Source organism: Dermacentor andersoni, chromosome 1 (assembly GCF_023375885.2).
Source record: "Dermacentor andersoni chromosome 1, qqDerAnde1_hic_scaffold, whole genome shotgun sequence".
NCBI lineage: Eukaryota > Metazoa > Arthropoda > Arachnida > Ixodida > Ixodidae > Dermacentor > Dermacentor andersoni.
This window is the reverse complement of record NC_092814.1, coordinates 282389908-282410158: the sequence shown is the minus strand read 5'-3', so window position 1 is coordinate 282410158 and position 20251 is coordinate 282389908. Positions and strand designations below refer to the sequence as shown.

At 48.3% G+C, this 20251-nt stretch overlaps 1 protein-coding gene and 1 non-coding gene across 3 annotated transcripts in view; both read right to left on the bottom strand.

The window, feature by feature from the left end:
• The window catches only part of LOC126547899 (follistatin-related protein 5-like), a 515627-nt gene that overhangs the window by 130404 nt on the left and 364972 nt on the right, over nt 1–20251 (bottom strand). The window lies entirely within an intron of this gene.
• TRNAS-UGA (transfer RNA serine (anticodon UGA)) lies at nt 14935–15007 on the bottom strand. The gene has a single exon. It is a non-coding gene; the product is annotated as a tRNA-Ser (tRNA).

Sequence of the window (20251 nt, the reverse complement as noted above, 5' to 3'; positions counted from 1 at the left end):
AACACTGAGCAGAGAAATGGCACACTTCAAGAAACTAGTTCAATTTAAGTTATAACCTAGTTCATTGCTATATTACTCTATAATTATAGGAGAAGGCTATCCTTTCAAAAAAGTGCACTCGAAATTATTCTTTTTTTATAAACCTTTATATCCCAACGCCACAGTCCGCGTATGAGTCATGCCATAGTCGGTTATTTAGAATTCATTTTTACCTGTGGCGGTGGTGGTGGTTGTGACGTTGGTGGGTGGTAGCAACAGGCCGTTATAGCCTGGCGATCAGCGCCGGCAATTGCTCCACTCGAGTGACTCTTACAAAAATTATGCGTGGCTCGGCTGTCGCAAACACCAGGGACCAGCGAAGCTGGGGGAGGCCAGTAAAGTAGTGCCAAACTGCACATTTAGTCTAACTTTTGCTGGGCTTCCCCCAGCTCCGCTTGTCTCTCGTGTTTGTGATAGCGTAGCGACGCATAACTTTTTCGAATGCGAGAGAGAGGACCGCCGAAGCGAGCGCGCGGGTTTTTATCGGAGAGTAATGACGCCACATCACCTGTACCCCCGCCGCGCCGCTCCTTCTCCTTCACTAGGCTCCACCCACCCTCGCCGCGTCGCTATGCTGCGCGATGTTATTTTTATAATCTGCTTTCACTCTCCCTCAGCTCTCTCTCATCCAGATCCGCGGAGCTGCGGACGTCGATAAAAACCCAGCGAGGTTCTAACAGCTCCAATGCAACATTACTGCTGTACGTCACCCCATGTACATCAAGCGAATCTCTCTGAGGAATGCACCATCGTATGATAGCGAAAGGACACGACGTCGTGTTTCAGTGGCTGCCTGGCCATTGCGGTATCTCCGGCAACGACCTCGCTGACGAAGCTGCTAGGAAAGCACACGAAGGAGCAACCCTTGTTTCTGTACCTTTATCGCGGACCGACGCAGCCCAACACCTAAGCAAGGTAGCACACCGTATGACATTAGAGAGGTGGCACACACCTGAATTCACCCAAGAACGATTGCATTCCCTCGACCCCTCTATGCAACTGCGGCTGTTACCAGGGTTTCTGCGAAATGAAGAAACAATGCTGTGCCGCTTACGCTTGGGCGTCGCATTCACCAATGCATATACGTTTTTGATTGGAATGACTGATAGCGCCGACTGTAATGCCTGCGGTGCCGAGGAAACTATAGAACATCTACTGTGCTACTGCCCATCTTTTCAAAACGAAAGACGTGACCTCTGCACAGCTCTCAATCAGCTAGATAGAACACCGTTCACCTTGAAGAAGATCTTGGGACCATGGCCTCGCATATCGCAGCTACAAAAGGCCACAAAAGCTCTGCTGCGATATTTGAAGGCAACTGGACTGAGTCAGCGTCTGTGATCCGAACTGAGTGACCGAACGATACACCCAGTAGACTTTCTCTTCTTCTTTTAATCTTTCCGTCCCCTTTTCCCTTTCCCCAGTGTAGGGTAGCCAACCGGGCTCAGTCCTGGTTAACCTCCCTACCTTTCCTTTATCATTTGCTCTCTCCCTCTGAGGAATGCAAAAAGAAGACATGAAGCTTGTTCACGGGCTATAACTGACTCTTCTGGAAACACAAGGGGTCAAATTCTGAAACCTTCCTTTCCTTAGGCTACTTGCGAACCTTATGTGTGGAACGGTTAATCAATGCTATTAATGAGATGTTTTGCCCTTTGGTTCTCAACTGACAGTTGCATTTGCTTTAGATTGTCGTCGTGATGTTTGCACAGCAAGGTTTGATGACAGTCGGGCACTGTTCATCAGATCAGTTGTCAATTTTTAACGAGAGAGGCCGTATTAACTGAGCATAGCCTTGACATTCGGCTGCGCGTAGGCAAGCAAGGCGCGCTGCACTGCTATCTGGGAGGCCGTAGACAAACAATTTTACTTGTCATTTGAACTTTGTATAGAGGGCGCTGCCGTCTGCCAAAACTTAAGGTGCGTTAGCGAAACTCGCAGCCACCATTTTCTTTTTGTTTGCCATCCGGAGAGCGGAAAGTAACTGCGCAAGTGCAGACGAGCATCACGTGGGAAATCATTGCCGAGAAGCCATCGCTCAGTGAAAGGAGCAGCGAAAGGCAATGCCGAGAAGCCCTCGGTCAGTGAAAAAGACGCGAGGAAAGGAAGCATGCAGGTAGCTTCAAGGCTGCCTTACGGCGGCCTCGAAGCCTCCACAAGGGTGCCTAGTAAGGAAGCTTTCAGAATTGACGTAAAGCGGCCTAACCGCAATGGAGGCTACCTTACTAAGGTCCGTCTTTTGCAGGTTCTCCAGAAGAGCGTCCGTTTTATATCGGTATTTTGGGCACGACCACAGAAAGTGTTCAATGGCTCCTGTCTCGTCGCATGCAGTACAGTCAACATAATCAAGGCACCCAGTTTTTAAATAAACATGCTGGTGTACGAGGAGATCCTGTCCTTATTCGATACAGAAGTGATGCTTCCTCTCGCCAAAATCGCTTGGTTACGCAGGAACCAAGGCGACCCAAAATGACTACGGACGTCACATTTTTAAACTTGATTACTCTTTGGGGCCTTGACTTTAGAAGGGTAAAATAGCGCTGCGTATGCAAGAGCATCAGCTTTTCCATTGCCAGCAATACTAATGTGGCAGAGTATCCACTGAAAAGTTACCGTGAAGCCTTTGCTGCAAAGTTCTTTCACGAGGGCTAGTGATTTGCGCGGCAACCTGGTGGACGGTAAACCAAGATAGAGTGGCTGCAAAGCAGGCTTTGAGTCCGTAAGAAGTACCACATTCTGTGCAGACAATTTGCGTAGAGCTATTGCCACTCCTTCCACGACTGTCGACGAGGCTATACAGTCCAGACGGCCAGACCACGTAAATCTCAGAGAGAGAATACAGAATGCAACTGGGCAGCGGTCTTCGTCTACGTTGACAGACCCATCTGTGTATACTTTAGGCGATTCGGATAAATCGTTGTAATGCTCCAGAATTAGTGACTTGGCTTCTTTAGATGGAATGCAGCTCTGTGACTGCAATCGTGGTACACTTAAGTTGCATGCAATATTTTCGAATGTCCAGAACGGGTCTACGTTATGCCTCTGTCTCGGCCAGCGCAATTCGAAGACTCGAACCGTGTTCAGTGCTGCATAACAATGTGAGCACGGCCTGTTACCTATACATCTTAGAAGGACAGTGTCGGCCGAAGACTCGCTTAAACGTAGTAGCTGGTTCATGAGAGCCTGGGACGCCTGAAGCCGCAGTGGGCGTGACTGAGGTCCGCAGAGAACTTTATTGTTCGAAGTCGTGTGAAGGACTCCCAGGCACAGTCGAAAACCTTTACTGTGTATGGCTTCTAAGCACCCGTACAGAGAATCTGAGGGTAACATCTAAGGTAGCTGGTATAGGATCCGACTTGTAGCTAACGCTGAATGTAGCCGTAGCATCGATGTTGGGTGGTCGCCCCAGCGTATGCCAGTGACTCGCTGGAGAACATGTAGCTTCTATGACGATGACGCCACAACGTGGTCAACAGCGCGACTCCAGGGTAGCCTGTGGTCTAAGGTAATGTCCAGAAATTTGACGATGGCGACTTGTGGAATTAATTTCGTGATCGAATTGAGCTTCAAGCGGGTAGATTTTGTCCTAATTCCGGGAAATAGTACGAGTGAAGATTTCTTCGTTGATAGTGATAAATCAAGCGTTGACAAGTTACCTCGAATGGCAGTTTCTGTCTTCTGGGCTATTCGTGTGAGGCGATGATGCTGGTAGCCAAAGACCCATATGCAGATATCATCGGAATACTCGTATATAGACACCTTCACTAGTGTTCGACTGCCTAGTGTTCTTGGAAGACTAGCCATGGCGATATTAAAGAATAACGGAGATAAAGCACTCTCCTGTGGTACACCGCCAAATATACCTATTTCATCCCTCAAAGTGTCGCCAAGACGAACTCTGATGCAGCGATCATTGAGGAACGTGTATATGAAGCGCAAAAGCTGGCCCGTGATGCCTAGGGCTTGTAACTGGTTGATGGCTTTTTGAGATAATTTTCTACCCCCCCCCCCCCCCTAGCCCCAAATTCTCTAATGTGCACCGAAAGCTCAATATACATGTGTTCTTGCATTTGTTCTCCACGCCTGAAAACCAAACCTGTGATCTAATTATCTAGATGTTAACGCCACAGTAAGTGACCTATCGGAGGGGGGGGGGGGGCATTGAAACTTAATTTTCAGAAAAATACTAAAGAATCAGAGTTAAAGAAGCAATGTATTAAAGAAATCGGAGAATATAAACAAAATAAAATAAACAATGAAATAGAGACGAAGAAAACTTAATATTGTTACTTCTTTGTTTCACCGGGAAAATGAAGAAAACCGTATTTAAAAAGAAAAAGAAACTTCCTCATGGCTAAAGCTTATATTGCTGAGGGCTCAATCAACATGACAAGGACACTGAAGTCTAGTCGAATCTGGCAAAGTGAAGTTTCGGGAAACATTTTCCTTTGGTTTGAATAAGGGCCGCAGAATAAAACTAATGTTTTCATTACAGGTGTGGCACAGAGGGGACAACTGCAAGACCGCATCCTTCTAAGTAGAAATTTACCGGCGGAATGCCGACAACGTATGGCGGTGAACGAAACTTCCAACTGCTTTGAAAACAATCCTGTCCGGTGTCCAGGCACCATGCGCCTTCTTTTTCACTGGCGCAGCTGTAAACATACAGCTCCACTCTTCGGTGCTGTGAGGGCGAAGGCTGGGGATGTTAGCGTGGCATGGCAAGTCGAGGCAACGTGACTTCTTGAACAGAGTACACTTATTACATCATTCAAGGGAAACACGTCCGTCGGCGCCGGCAACAAGAAAAGGGAAAGAGTGAGCGTACGAGCCCGGGCCTCGCTTGGGCCTGGTATCGTGTAGGCGTAAAGGAGGTGCCGGAAGTGGCGCTAGCGATCAGTTGCACTAAGGAGGACACTTACATATACGGGCGCTCACAGTGCAAGGAAATCTTTGACTGGTATTTCACATTATGTGACGCAGCACAATGCATACCAGTGAACTAGAATGTTCGGTTGCGCGTAAAGACAGGTGACAGAGAAAAAGAATGCCAGAGGGTCTCCGAAAGTGAAAAAAAGAAAAAAGAAAAAAACGCTGTTCATTTATAGTTAGCAATAAATGTTTCTTGAAGCACATATGGTGGTGAGAAAAAAAGCCCAGCGAAACGATAATTTCTTGCATCATCCAGAATTCAACGATTTTGAAAATACTACAAAAATATAAACGCAGACGCATAATGTGGAGCCTAGTGCTTGCTTTGTAGCGCATTGTCGAAGCGTTGGCCATGTCTGGAAAGACATTCAATGTTGCTGTCGACAGGCAGGCCAAAGATGTCAATACGAATAGTTGCACTCCCCACCGTTTTATTATTATTTATTAATGGCGTAAATATACTGCCCGACTCATGGATGTCTACAATACAAAAAAAAACACAAGGATAAAAGCCCTACAGTCAGTGAGGTACCAATCATAAAAGTGAATTTGTTTGGGGCAACAAGGGTAATATTTCATCTTGCTTCTATCATTCAGGAGGTTGCGACACTACACGAAGTGAAGAAACGGAAAAACTGCGCTATTCGATTGTGAAGCAGCAATGAGGAAGCATTTGATTGAATATTAAAGTTGTTTATTGAAAAGGACATTTCGAATACGCATGTAACACAAATTTATAGTATATTATTTATAGTATATTCGCCGTGTAGGTGCGAGGCATCGAACACTTCGTGGATAGGAAGAACACGAAAGCAAGAAAAGAGAAAGGTGCGCCAAGCACAGGTAGAGAAACGGAACTCCCTGAGACTCAACCACTATATATATATATATATATATATATATATATATATATTGCATAGGGCTCGCTCGGAGTCGAACTTACCAAATCTTTACTCAGCTAGCCTCGTGTCTGAATGTGTGAAATAATGGGTGAGTTTGCCGACCTATGGTGGCAAGATCGACTTTTTTTTTTTCTTTAGCGTCCACAGAGTCCGGTAGCTCATCGCCTAATATGAGAAAGAAGTTATCCTAGATTGGCGATAAACGATTTTGAAGTGTGAAAACACCGCAGGACCCTACAGCATCGGAAGCGGGGAGAAAAGCAAACAGGGCACAGCATATCAGCCCTCTCGTATGCGCGTTAAACTCAGTTCGTCGATAAATCGTGGAAGAAGGAAAATCATGAAATGCAAACACCAAATACAATTTCCGGCGGATGCACAACCAAAGCGAGGAGAACGAGTACAGAAACAAAGGGTAAAAAAGTTACAAGAGCGAACGAGAGAGAGAAAGTGATCAGCTAGCGGGAACCGCGGGAACTAGGCAATCGCTGAAGCGCAATATCTTGCGAGGCCGCTATATATTCCCGACTTGGTGGGAACTGAGGTAGTGAGGGGAAGAGGGGAGGTGTGGAGGGAGCGTACATGATGTCCCAGGCAGGTGAGGTGGCTGTGCGCCCGAACGAAGCCGTCGCCCGGACTCACGTCGTGCGCCGGTCGTCGTGCCACACGCAGCGCACAAAGAGGAGGCACAGAAGCGGCCGCGGTTCTCGAGCGCCGCTGGCGATACGAGATCTAGCTGTCTGGGCCGCGAGCGGATTTTCCACGCGGCCGGTTTTCCTGACGAGGTCCGCCAGCGCCGGCAGCACCTGGGCGCAAGAACGCGATGCGCGCACGGCGGCATCGTGGACTACCTAACCCCCCCCCACACGCACACACACTCACACACACACGCGCACCGCCACCACCACCAGTGCCCTGGCTGTAACCGCGCGATCGATGCGAGCTGGAATGAGCGACTCCCACACCTGGGTCTCAAGTAACCCCCGACCGAGCCCTCACATCCAGCCGCTGCTGCATCCCCCCCCCCCCCCCCTTTTCAGCCTCATCATCTCTGGAGCGCGGGCTCGTTAACGACGACCGCTCCTGAGGCGTGGCCGCGGAAAATGTTGTCTCGAGCTTGATCGCCTCGCTTAGCTACAGCGCTGTCCGCACGGAAGGAAGGATGGAGGCCCGCTCGGGGGCATCCGTCGCCAGATCTACGTGCGAAAAAAAGGGGCAATTTGGGTGGAATGGTGTAGCTATCTTGGGGCAAGCCTTAGTTGACCTGCGGAAGAAAAGATGTGAAAGTGCCCTCTCGCCCTGCCCTTTGACACTTTTTCTTCTCGTTCTTTTGTTTTTATCAGCTTGCGTCCTTGGTACGGCTTTCGCTAAGAACTGTCGGATTTAGCACTATACCAATGCTATTGAGAGGCTTAGCGTGGCGCGATGAAAGCAACGCAAGTCAGTGCAGGATAGTAGCGTTCTTTCATTTGAAAGGAACAAACAAACACAATGTACATCAGGGTACCGAGACATGTCGATTGCAGTCACGTCCGCATGATTACGTGCTGACGTGTACGCTGCACACTATCAAAAGCCTGCTACTCGAGTTAAAGAAAAAAAGAGTGCTAGTCGGTTTCCAACAAAAAAATAAAAAATAAAGGCACAATTGCCAGCTTTGAAACGGGGGACAAAGATAGCAATTTCGCAGGTTCAGTGCATTTTCACCGCCCGTTGCTTGTTCCGTTCTTTTACTGGTGGTACTTAAGTTGCTTCAGAGACGAAACTGTTGCTGATATATTTTCGCACCAAGATCTCACTTTATTTTTCTAATTCCTAGCTTCTCTTCATTTACTCGACTAGCTACTAAAATCAATCGCGGATATTGTATTCCTTACAGCAATGTGTTCTATTCGTTATGTAAATGCTTGCTCCTTTTGCATGAAGTTTGCCGAGTCGGTAGGCAAAGCTCGCTTGATTTTTTTACGTTATTCCAAGTGCATTTGCTTCTTTCCGTGGAAGATTGCAGTGGTTATACCGAAACGTCGCCGCTATACCCTGTTTGCCAGACTAGATGCAAGTAAATATTGCGCGCTGTGTGCAAAAAAAAAAAAAACAGACAAGTCCTCGATGTCAATAATACGAGTGAGTGAAAACTTTATTGTAAATGTCCGGCGATTTGGGCGGGGTGGGGCCATATAAGCACCCCAGCCTAAGAGACGGCCTCAAGTCCTTGGACTCGGGCGGCTTCCTCGGCGTGCCGGAGGGCCCACAGCTGATCAGCGAGGTCGTGGCTGAGCAGAGCCGCCTCCCAACGCGCCCCTCGGTTCGAGACTGCCATTTCTACCTCGTTCGTCGGGGACTCCTGCTGCTCGCTACCGGTGCATGCCCACAGCATGTGCTGCAGCGTCGCTCTGGCTCCGCACGCTTTGCAATCGTCGGACGAATAAATGTCGGGGTATGTGAGGTGAATGACCGCCGGGTTCGGATATGTGTGTTTCTGCAATTGCCTGCAGGCAACCGCCTGTTTCTTGTTTAGTTTGGCGTGCGGTGGTGGGTATTTACATCTGTTCAATCTGCAGTGTTGCGTGATGTCTCTGAAAGTGGTCATGCGATCCCCCCACGTCCATTCCCGCATCGCCCTCGCGGTGGGCGAGACGTCGGGATTGCCGGCGGGCGCCGCGGCTCGGCATGTAAGTCCTCGAGCCGTGGCGTGGGCCGTCTCGTTTCCCGGGAGCGGAGGGTCCGCGTGGGCGGGGGTCCATACGAGGAAACTGTCGGTTTTGCGGCAAATATTGCCTTGTTGAATTTGTAGAATGCGGGCCGCTCCTCGAGAGATCCGGCCGCTAGCGTAGTTGCGTTTTGCTGGCTGCGAGTCGCTTATTATCACCTCGGCGTCCGTGGTGGCTACCGCGAGGGCTATCGCTGCTTCCTCGGCCGCCGCCGTCTCTTCCGTGCGCATCGTCGCGCTCGCGACGCAAGTTCCGCTGTGGTCCGTGATTGCGACCGCGAAACGCCGATTCCACAGCCGAGCGCGCAGACAGAGAAATTAGAGTACTCACATCGGACGGCATTGTCATCCCGCATGTTCACAACATTAGGGTACTGGGCTTGAACCTGTCGGCCAACGGCCACAACGGCGAAACCATACGCAGACTGGAGCGTGCGGTCGATGAAACGATCCGGTTACTGAAACGTATCACAAACCGACATAGTGGAATGAAAGAAAGCAATACGATCTGGCTGGTACAGGCGTTCGTAACCAGTCACACAAAGTACGTCGCCTCCTACCTCAAGTGGCAGGTGGCCGAACGAACGAAACTAGACCGCCTCATCCGCAAGGCGTACAAACGTACCGTAATATTGCCGATCAATGCCAGCACAGATAAATTTCTCGAACTGGGTTTACACAATACCCTAGACGAGATAATAGAAGCGCACAACGTCGCGCAGTACGAGCGTTTGGCAAAAAAACAGAACAGGACGACACATCCTCGAAACGCTGAGCATCAGCTACCACACGCAGCAGGGAGAAAAGGTCGCGACACCTTCACCTATTCGCGAGCGCATCGTCGTTTCGCCGTTGCCCAAGAACATGCACCCGACGCATCAAGTTGGCCGGCGCAACATGCGCGCGCGAGACTAAAAGAACATAAAAATTATTAACACTATTCTAGGACGTTTCAAAACCTTAACTGAAAACTACTTACATTGCATATCAGTGCACAAGCGCCGGCCCTGTCTTACGTAGAAAGTGTAGGCCACCTGAGAAAACGAGTACAGCTTCAAGCTGCGCCACTGTTGTATTGAGCTTGGCCGTTCAAGAATATAACTAAAGCAAACATATGGCAGGCGCAATTCTCTCTGCACTTTTAGACAGCCAACTACCAGCAATGACTCGACAATACTAGCGGTTCATGTATAATTGAAAAATGAAAACCAGCAGAAAACACAACGTACACAGGAAAGAAGACGGCGGCACGTACCGACTGGCCCAGCTCTCGGCCCTGTGGGCTCGTGTATAGTATAGTTTCGGTAAAATGCCCCACGATCACTTTCGGCTGTCGTAGCTCGATTATCACCCCTGCAGGCGATTGAAATTTGCAATGTTGAGCCATCTATGAAACTTGGTTCACACGACTGCACGGATAGCGCATTTGGTCCGGCGACGAGTGAACGTGGTGGAGCTGCAATCATTCATGCGCTATATAAGCTCGTCTGTGGCATCCTTGTGTGCGGCCTGATTCGGCGGCAATGAGCGACGTCATGCCCGTGTGCAGACTGAATCTGTGATACGACCCGCCGTGTGAGCATTCTAAACACAGACATGCAGATCAAGTGCTTGACCTGGAAGACAAAATAAGGGCGCTATAATGTAAACCTATTCCTAACTTTTCTATTCCAATTCTGCAATCAGCCCTCCGCGACTGTCGAAGTGGGGGTGGCCCAAACATTTTTTTGACCACCCCCATTTCGCCTGTCTGTCACGCGACGTCACGAAAACCGCGATAGCTTCCCATCGGATATGACTTGTACACACTGATTATGCATGATTGCACCGAACAAACGAAAAATAGTTATTTCTGATTCGATGCCTTTTAGCCATTAGACCTCGGCTATTGGTCGAAAGTTTTCGGGCTGCACCAACTTCACCTGCCTGTCACGTGACGTCACAAAACCGCGAATACTCGCCGCGTCAAAGTGACGTTTACGCGTTAAAGATGCCTTAATATGCCGAACAAAACGGAATTTTCTTCTGAATAGCCGCAGGCTGCCCCATTCCAAAAGGAATAAAAGATGGCTGCCGCCGATCGCTCAGGCACTCGCACCTGCCGGAGAGCATGGGTTTATTTGCGTGTGTAAAACTTTTTGTGTGGCCGTGTAGCGTTTTCGAGCCCTTTCGGCACGTTTACGACCTCGTTCTGCCAACTCTTTGCTGAGGATCCATTTTAGTGTAATTCTTAAGCTGCCATTGCATGCCGCTGCGATTTCCGCTGCGAGGAAGCAGACCAATCACAGACGCCGGTTATTTTCCTTTCATCCGGTTATCGACTTCATCCGGTTATCGATTTTCAGTGCAGTGGTTCGGCACCATCGAATCCCTCTCCACTTGAGCGTGCTCCTCGCCTCTTGTCAGCCAGTTAGATAAGACAAGCCGCTCAGCGTAGGCAATGTTATTCGTTTTTAAAGCAAGCAAAAGTGACCTCCTATGAACGAGAGAGCGTTTGATTGGTCTCTTCCGACAACCCTGCGTGTATCCGCCCGATGCTTGCGTCGGCGGTTACGCAAATTTGACGTCAGTACATTGGAATAAAAACATATTGGAATAATTTTACATTGTAGGGCCCTAAGTCTGCGCCTTGAAAGATAGCCTAAGAATGTGCACCTCCACGTGACTGAATAAAGAGGAAGCTGTGTAGCTAGTCAGAAACCAGCGTCCTTCATAGGACCGCCACGTTCGACATCAAGCCTTCATTCAGCGCAAGGGACGGTACACGTGCCAGCGAGCGTGACCGCGCACACGTATCAGGAATAATGTAACGAGCACGAGCGCATCCACCCCGATACGGTGGGAGGCATAAATTACGAAGCATCACCCGCCGTGCTTCAAAGCTCCTTCGGCTTTCGTTCGTCACCACGCCGAGACACGAAAAGTTGGATCTGAGTAAGGGCCAGTCACACGGCTGGGCAGCACCTAGATGACTAATTAATGAAGCTGGCGCGATCCTATGCCCGAGATTTCGCGTAGGCGTCCCGCGGACGCGTAAAATGCGCATCCTTGCGAAGGAGCTGGTTCTACGGCATCTACAGCATCTCCATCCGATCATATACACACGCAGAGGTATGATCGCAGTTAAGCCTTTGTTAATCGGTCATCACAAATTCTTTCTCATCACATTCGTGCTTTGCGTTCAATATCAGCTGTATAGTTTCCCGTGCATTGCACCTGTAAACTACTATTGTTCTTAACTACTTACCTCAAGGAAGACAGTGTGAATGAAGGCAGCGACTGGAGGGCTTACACACACTGCGCAGTATGTGCAAATCCATCTGTCTCTGTTTGCGTTCATTCCACCTTTAAAATTGCCGAGCATTTAGTAGCTATCTGGGGTTTCCGCTCAACAATGTCGTTCGTAAAGCGTCGCGTATTTTCATAAGCGCAAAGGCTGGATGTTGCCAAAACAGACGCTCCGCCAATTCTCATGAAGTACTTTTCAAAAACGAAACTATATCGTTAATATACGGACCATTGGCGCGAACACACACACACACACACACACACACACACACACACACACACACACACACACACACACACACACACACACACACACACACACACACACACACACACACACACACACACACGCGCGCGCGCGCGCGCGCGCGCGCACGCGTACGGACACACTATAGTAGGACAGACAATATGGTGGTCGTCTTCTTTGTTCTATTTGTTTGAGCGTCCGCACCGTAACGTCCACGAAATAATTCAGTAAGTAGCCCTGTACAGTAAATTCTTCCATACATATTTGTCGTTGCACAATGGAAGTCAATTCGGTAATGTGGATTTGGAAACACGAATGTCACGAGGTTCGATAAAACGAAATACACAACGCCATACAGATTTGCTTGCATGTTGTTAGATACGGGACCTTTTCCTGAGCCTACTTCGAGTTCACCAGACCACATCGAATCGCGTCACACCTAATTAAGGAGCGCAGAAGCACATCTACCACGTTCCCGAGGCGCGGCACGTCCAAACAAATTGGCGTCCCCCACCTCGTGCGCCGCATGTGGAGCTATTCGCTGCTTGACTCTTCCCGAAAGTGTAGCGGGAGCCTGACACGGTTCCAGATAAGCTGGGTGCCGAGGAAAGCTGCTTTGCAGCTCTGAAAAGTCGCTCGAAGACAACCCGTCTCTCCCCATCCACCTATTGTGACGGCGCTTGCAAGCCGCGAGGCAACGACGGCCGTAATGCACCGTGAAGCCCTGGGAGCAATTCCCCCCGTCCGCCTTTGTGACGGCAGTTGCAGACCAGGAAGGCAATACCGCAGACAAGTAATCCCTCGGACAATTGGAGACCAAGGAGCGACCCTCTGCGCCGGGTGTGACTTACATTCGCACGGGCGCCTACCATTGGCCGAAAATGACGCCACCTGAGTGGGCTCGCCGATTGGCCAAAAATGACGCCACCTGAGCGGGCTCGCCGATTGGCCGAACGTGACGTGACTTCGAGACACCGAAGGGGTTAAAAGCCAGAAACCGGGAGCAGCAAGAGAGCATTCCTTCATTCATCTCTTTCGAACTTCTTGCCACGGGCCGCAGCGTCCGAGTTGCTGCCGGCCCGTAATGACTTTATGACTGTTAATTTCTTTGTACTCTCACTGTAAATAATGTAAATAAACCTCCAGTTTTCATCTCAAAGTCCTCCTCAACCTCGGCCATCTCCCGCACCCAACGGCAAGGTCCAAAATCTGGGGGACAACAATTGGGACTGTCCTCCAAATCCAACAATGTGTAGACTAGGATTTACAAAGTATAGGGAAGTATCTTTACACTCGACCCCGTTTTCGCGAAAAACTATTTCAATTAATTCGGGTGCCTTTAAATCCTCTACTACGTTTGTTGCTCCCAGCAAGCGTTTCATCCCATAATACATTTCCCCTAGATTTTCTCTTTGTGCTCTTTTTACTTCTGCCTCGCACATGGGACGCATAAAAAAAGCCAACAGTCCCGTAAAACGGAGGAAAAGAAAACGGTCGTAAAAGCGCCAAGAGTGCCAGCGGTTGATGGAGGAGTGATCAATCCGCCATCAAAGCAACGATAAGAAATATTACGCGAGAAATTACACGCAGGGGCATGACGGGATGTCCCGCCACCTTCCATGGCTCTAGGAGCTGCGTTGGGGCCGCTTGCGCTGGCCGATAGGGCCTTTCTTCTTTTTCGTCCCCCGCTTTACTGCGCGCCCGATGCGAGGGCACCACGCGGAGCGGTCGGCATTCCTGGAAGCCGCGCGGCCGCGCGCACGCGTAGCCGTAAAAACGGTGCCAAGGGAAGTCGTTAGTGGTCTGCATTACGACCATATTCGTGAGCTCTGGGAGACGCGCCGGCGTCCACTTTCCGCTCTCTGCGAAAGGCACACGCGTTCATCGATCTGTTTTCGCTCGCTTACAATTGGCGTTTTTTAAAGCTTTTTTCTTCACACACAGTTGTTCCCAAGCCAGCACGCGCCGTTAATGCGCGTGCGGCGCTCTCATTATCCTCTTACTGGAAGGAGTGCACCATTTCTCAAACCGGTGGTTCTCGAACGCTATGCATGCCCGGCCGGCAGTGGAAAAGTGGGCTTTGTTCCAATTACAAGTTCGCTGTTCACGCGCTACTTCAATCACAGTCGGCGCACGCACGTCGCTCGGCGGATTGCAGGGCGACCAGAAGCGGAATGGCAAGGGCGTCGACGAGTTATTCACGCTGAACGGACGAATGTAACAGTGAATGAACAGTGTAACAGCAAACAAAAATAGACACTGACGCCCCTCACACTGTTTTCTTTCGAGCCAACCAGAAATGATGTCCAAAATGTAAGATTAGGTGTTATTTTTCAAGCCATGACAGCAACCTGCTGGACTATCCTTTAGTACATTCGCAAGTTGTCGGTCGCGATTGCCTCTGTGATATAACCAACGAGGCGCATTATTGTTGTGCACCGAAGTATAAGACAACAGGTTCTCGTGCACGGCAAGATAATAAGCCTAACAAATTTCCAACCAGAAGCCGGGCTAGTGCGCGAACTGCGTCTCTTTGTAAACCTGCCTACAACACCTAGTGGCATTATATGAATAGTCACCAGAAATACGTACTCTTGCAGTTGCGAGCACAGACGTTCTTACGCAATATATATATATATATTAACATATAAACGCGAAGAAAGGGGGTTAACCGACGGGCCCGATTTTTATTAGTCATATCATAAGAAGCCAACAAACACTGACACCAAGGACAACACAGGGGCAATTACTTGTGCTTAATAAATGAAATGAAGAACGATAAATTAATGTAACTTAAAGTGGATGAAAAAACAACTTGCCGCAGGTGGGAACCGAACCCACAACCTTCGCATTTCACGTGCGATGCTCTACCAATTGAGCTACCGCGGCGCTGTTTTCCCATCCACTTTTCTTGTGCATTTATGTGCCCTAGTAGAACCCTGAGAGTGTTAGCCAGCGCCACCACTTACAGACCTTGGCGGCGGATGTGGAACGTCCTTTTTGCCGCAGGCGTCACGAGAACGTGATCTTTTTGGGTGAAGGGAATTGGTCAATAAACCCACACATGCTACCTGAAGGCATCAATGTTGCCGGATTCGAGACCCTCGTTATGTAATAAACGCGAAGAAAGGGGGTTAACCGAGGGGCCCGATTTTTATTAGTCAAATCATAAGAAGCCAACAAACACTGACACCAAGGACAACACAGGGGAAATTACTTGTGCTTAATAAATGAAGTAAAGAAACGATAAATTAATGTAACGTAAAGTGGATGAACAAACAACTTGCCGCTGGTGGTAACCGAACCCACAACCTTCGCATTTCGCGTGCGATGCTCTACCAATTGAGCTACCGCGGCGCTGTTTTCCCATCCACTTTTCTTGGGTATTTATGTGTCCTAGTAGAACCCTGGAAGTGTTAGCCAGCGCCACCACTTACATTCCTTGGCGGCGGACTTGGAACGTCCTTTTTGCCGCAGGCGTGACGAGAACGTGATCTTTTTGGGTGAAGGGAATTGGTCAATAAACCCACACATGCTACCTGAAGGCATAAATGTTGCCGGATTCGAGACCCTCATTCCTTTATTTTATTTTTTAAGCACAAGTAATTTCCCCTGTGTTGTCCTTGGTGTCAGTGTTTGTTGGCTTCTATAACATTTTATTTTGCAAATATTCAAAAGAAAAATCGGTGCAGACAGTGAACCCACCGCTTGTGTCGGATGCTCAGTTACTATCACTGCCACTCGAGTTCGTGGCACCGATTGAACCGCCGTTCTCGGTATCCCACAGCAGGTCGTCTTCCGTTCCGTCGAAGTGGTTTGTGATCGAGCACTTCTTAAATGATTTGACCACAACGTCCACTTGGACCCGCTTTCACGCGTCCGAAATCCACTTGGAGATGGTTGATGGGGACTCTTTCTGCAGCTTTCGCCGTACAGCCGTACATTACGGCTGTACGGCATACGCGCGCCGCGGACGCCGTGCCACCTCGGGACTCCGAGGGATCCGGCTCGATGACAGAGTGAGCAAGCGCGCTTGGCGTCCTTGGCTACGTGCTCTTCCTAACAAATAGGGCGGTGCTTAGATTCGCATGCAAACTTATTTCCCAGTTTTTTCGCGACAATAGAGGGGGGGGGGGGCGCTTAGAATCGCGAAAATACGGTATATATATATACTTATGCATAATAGTTATGCCGAAAGCAAAATGTGGTTTAATTTTCCCAATCAGAAAGTGAAACATCAGTAGAGGGCGAAAGTTAGAAACTGTTGCACTGTGCAAGAAGCTAATTGCATTGTGGTTTAGGTGCTTAGTTTTGTCTCCTGCTTATGTGACCATGCGCCTATGGCAAATTCGGGGTTCTGTACCTCCAGATCCTACAATTCTGGCTCATGCGTACGCCATTCCTAACGACGTTTTCTTGGGCTATAGCTGGTGAATTGGAAATGACGAAAAGCGTAGCTTTACACATATATACAAGGATAACGACGCTCCGCCAATTCTCATGAAGTATTTCTCACAAACTAAACTATATCGTTAATATACGGACAATTGGCGCGAACACACAAACCCCCCTCCCCCCCCCGCCCCCCCCCCCCACACACGCACACGCACACACACACACACACACACACACACACACACACACACACACACACACACACACACACACACACACACACACACACACACACACGTCCCCCTTTTTTGTTCACTAGTTAGAAGCAGGAAGTAAGATGATTATCGCCTCAGATTGAATGCTGTCTACCGGCCAGACGCATGGAGTTTATACTAAGAGTAATATGTGGAAACGTGGGCGAGGAAAGGGGGCGGCAGAAAGTTAGGTGGGCGGATGAGATTAAGAAGTTTGCAAGGACAACATGGCCCCAATTAGCACATGACCGGGGTACTTGGAGAAGTATGGGAGAGGCCTTTGCCCTGCAGTGGGCGTAGCCAGGCTGCTGCTGTTGCTGCTGCTGCTGCTGATGATGATGATGATGATGACAAGGATAACAAAAACAGTGCACAAGCAGTGAGCGTTACTGGTAATCTGATCCTTTCTGTTATATGATAATAGTGCTGGGCGATCAACCGTCGGTTAGTAAATGCGGCATCAGCAGTTAATGTGGTCGATTCTCTGATCTCAGTTCCACGGAGGATGAAACGACAGGATCGCTGGCTCGCCTATGTCACCATGCATTTAGTGCGTACAACTAATGTCTCGGCGATACGACGCAGCTAGCTTTCCTCCTCGCTCTCTTCCTCCACTTACCTCCTCTGTTCTTCTTGTTATATAAAGCGCTCCATCCCCCCTTTTTTGTTCACTAGTTGCTAGAAGCAGGAAGAAAAAAGATGATCGCCTCAGATTGAATGCTGTCTACCGGCCAGACGCATGGAGTTTATACTAAGAGTAATATATGGAAACGTGGGCGAGGAAAGGTAGTGCGCGGATTCTTTTACGAATTTGGCGCAGCGTCATCGAGATAAGACGTTATCCATTATTCCATTACTCTCCAAGGCTAACTGTCGTTGTGCACTTGAGTCGCAACGTTTCTTTAGAGTGGTTCGGCCTTTTGCGTTCACAGCTTATCAATATGGTCACGTAATTTCCGGTGAGTTAGAAAATTACGACAATTAAGCGTGTCACTCTTGCTAAATCTACAACACATTTCGACATCAGGGTAGCGAATTTGCCGGCACCTATCGCAAGCCGAGGTTCACCTATAACCAAAACCCTCCCCTCCTCCTCGCTCAGTCATTCAATACTCACTAGGAATCATGACAATCGTGATATTCAGAACAATTTTTTTTTTCCTGCAGTACGCGAACAACGTAGATGAAGAAGTTTTGAGGAAGAGAAAAAAGATTGAGAAGACGTATACAAAAAGCTGTAGTATTGAAAGCATGTATAGCATACCTGATGAACTCAAGCAGGCTAGGTTACTATTTTTCACCACCCCGTTTCAAAGGGCACGCCAATAAATAATCATAATCATCAACGAGTTGATCTCGATAGTCGCGTGGAGGAGCCTTCTAGAATACGGGATTAGTGCGAAACTATGGTCAGTCTTACTCCGCCGACATCACAAAACACGGCGACCTTCGCGAAAAATTAGAACTCATCGAAGTGCGGTTTTCGCGCGTTATCTGTAGCTAGAAAATAGCGCGAACGCCTAAGTTGCGCCCTTGAAAGCGAACCGTAATGCCGGCGTCTCAGGAGGGCAGAGATACCACTGTGAACGGTTGCATGCTCCAAATGACAGCGCTAAATATCAATTAAATGCAAGGAATGAACATAAATCAATAAAAAAATATCCATAGAGCTTTACAAGAACCGCAAACAAGAAATGAGGAACAAAAACTTGTACGACACAAATGGTAGTGATTTGCTTTTTGAAGCCTAAGCCTGAGGACAAGAACATGCAGGAGCAAATCACTCGCAACTTGGTGAGACCTGTGTATGCTGCACAAAAATTCCCGAGACGACTCGGGTAATTATAATGGCATGCCAGGATATTCACCCAGACAGAACTTGAGAAAACGCCCAGCTCCCGCAAGCGCTGGGTGTCAAAGCTGATGGGGGCGTTAGCTGGTCTGTGGTGGAGATCAGCAAGAGCCAAATGAAGTGTTGGTGAAAAAAAAAAGCAGGGGAGAGACGGGGACGCTGTCCTCACAGGCGTAGTGAACTTTACAAAATAAAGTCGACATAAGCGACATACTATTTCACAACAGAAATATTAAATCCTAAATATAGCTCACGCAAGCTGCTATAGGATGTATGTTTTCTGGTACAGCAAATAAAGCGGGATGAAATTGCCAATTATTATCATAATCAGCAGCAGCCACATGTGTATTTGCTTCAGCAAGGTAGAATTTGCGCAGGTACTGCCTTACCTGACACTCGCGTAGGGAGCAGTGCGAGAGCAAGGCAGAGTCTCGCGAGCTTTTAAGGCTAAAAAGTTTGCACTGCTCGAGGTGACTCAACGTGCCAGCTATATATAGTTCACTTGAAACTCACGTATCGGAAAACTTAGACAATACCTTGGTTTGGGCGAGTTGGTTCATCTTGACAGTTTTCATAAAAACGCGCTAAAGACGAAGACGAAAGGAACACATAGGACTGGACTAGCGCTACTTCCAAGTGGCGTTTATTACAAACGGCCTTCTATTTATGCTCCGCGCATCAGGTACATCATGCACTCATCATGATACGCACAAAAGATTGTAAATGAATCAGATCACACATACGATTGTATGGTCAATCTGTTCATGTGCCTCGATACCTCGAAAGAAACATCACTTTCTTGCAAAACCAAAGACGGACAGCTGACGCAACTGTCGCCTGCTTTCCTTATAATGTATGCTTCAACCATATCGCGCTCTGTTTTTGTGTTTTCTCTCCTCAAGAAAGTTGTGTCACCAAACATGGGTGTGCATGCGCATTTTTTGCAGTGTTCGGCCAAATGCCTACCGTATCCTTTTCTAACACCATTACTGTGCTTTCTAGCCCTGTCATTGAAGCATGTGCTGTATAAACACATCCACAACCTAAGGCTATCTCATACACAACATCTGAAGTGCATTCGGTGTAATTGGTCCGGTTATTAGTACAACATTGCATGCGTTTCTGGTGCTTCTTGTTTTGAAGGTTACACGCTGCTGACAAGTTACATGGCGCTGAAAAAACTAGATTGACACTGTTTCGGTTTGCGACCTTTTTCAGATTATGTGAAACTTTTTGGAGGAATGGGAATACATGTGCAGATCTTTTGTCACCATCTTTGGTTGAACACTTCCTTACCCGCTTTAATATATTAAACAATGTTTCAAAGACAGATGAAATGACAGACACTGTAAAACCTGCATGTTTCAATCTGTCTACTTGGCTAGAATATGCTCAATTTGGTGAACACATGCCTTTTGCAAAGCACTCTGAAGGCATGTGGTGGCTATGCCCCTCTTTATAAATTTTGAATGTGCGCTATCGAAGGGCAAAACACTTTTCCTCAATCTTGGGTTGTATTTCCAGCATACCTGGTCATTTTACGAAAATAAAATTTTAAGATCTAGAAACTGAATACAGTTGTCATTAGGCAGTTCAAAAGTAAAATTGAGCCCCCGGAAAACTTGGTGAAAA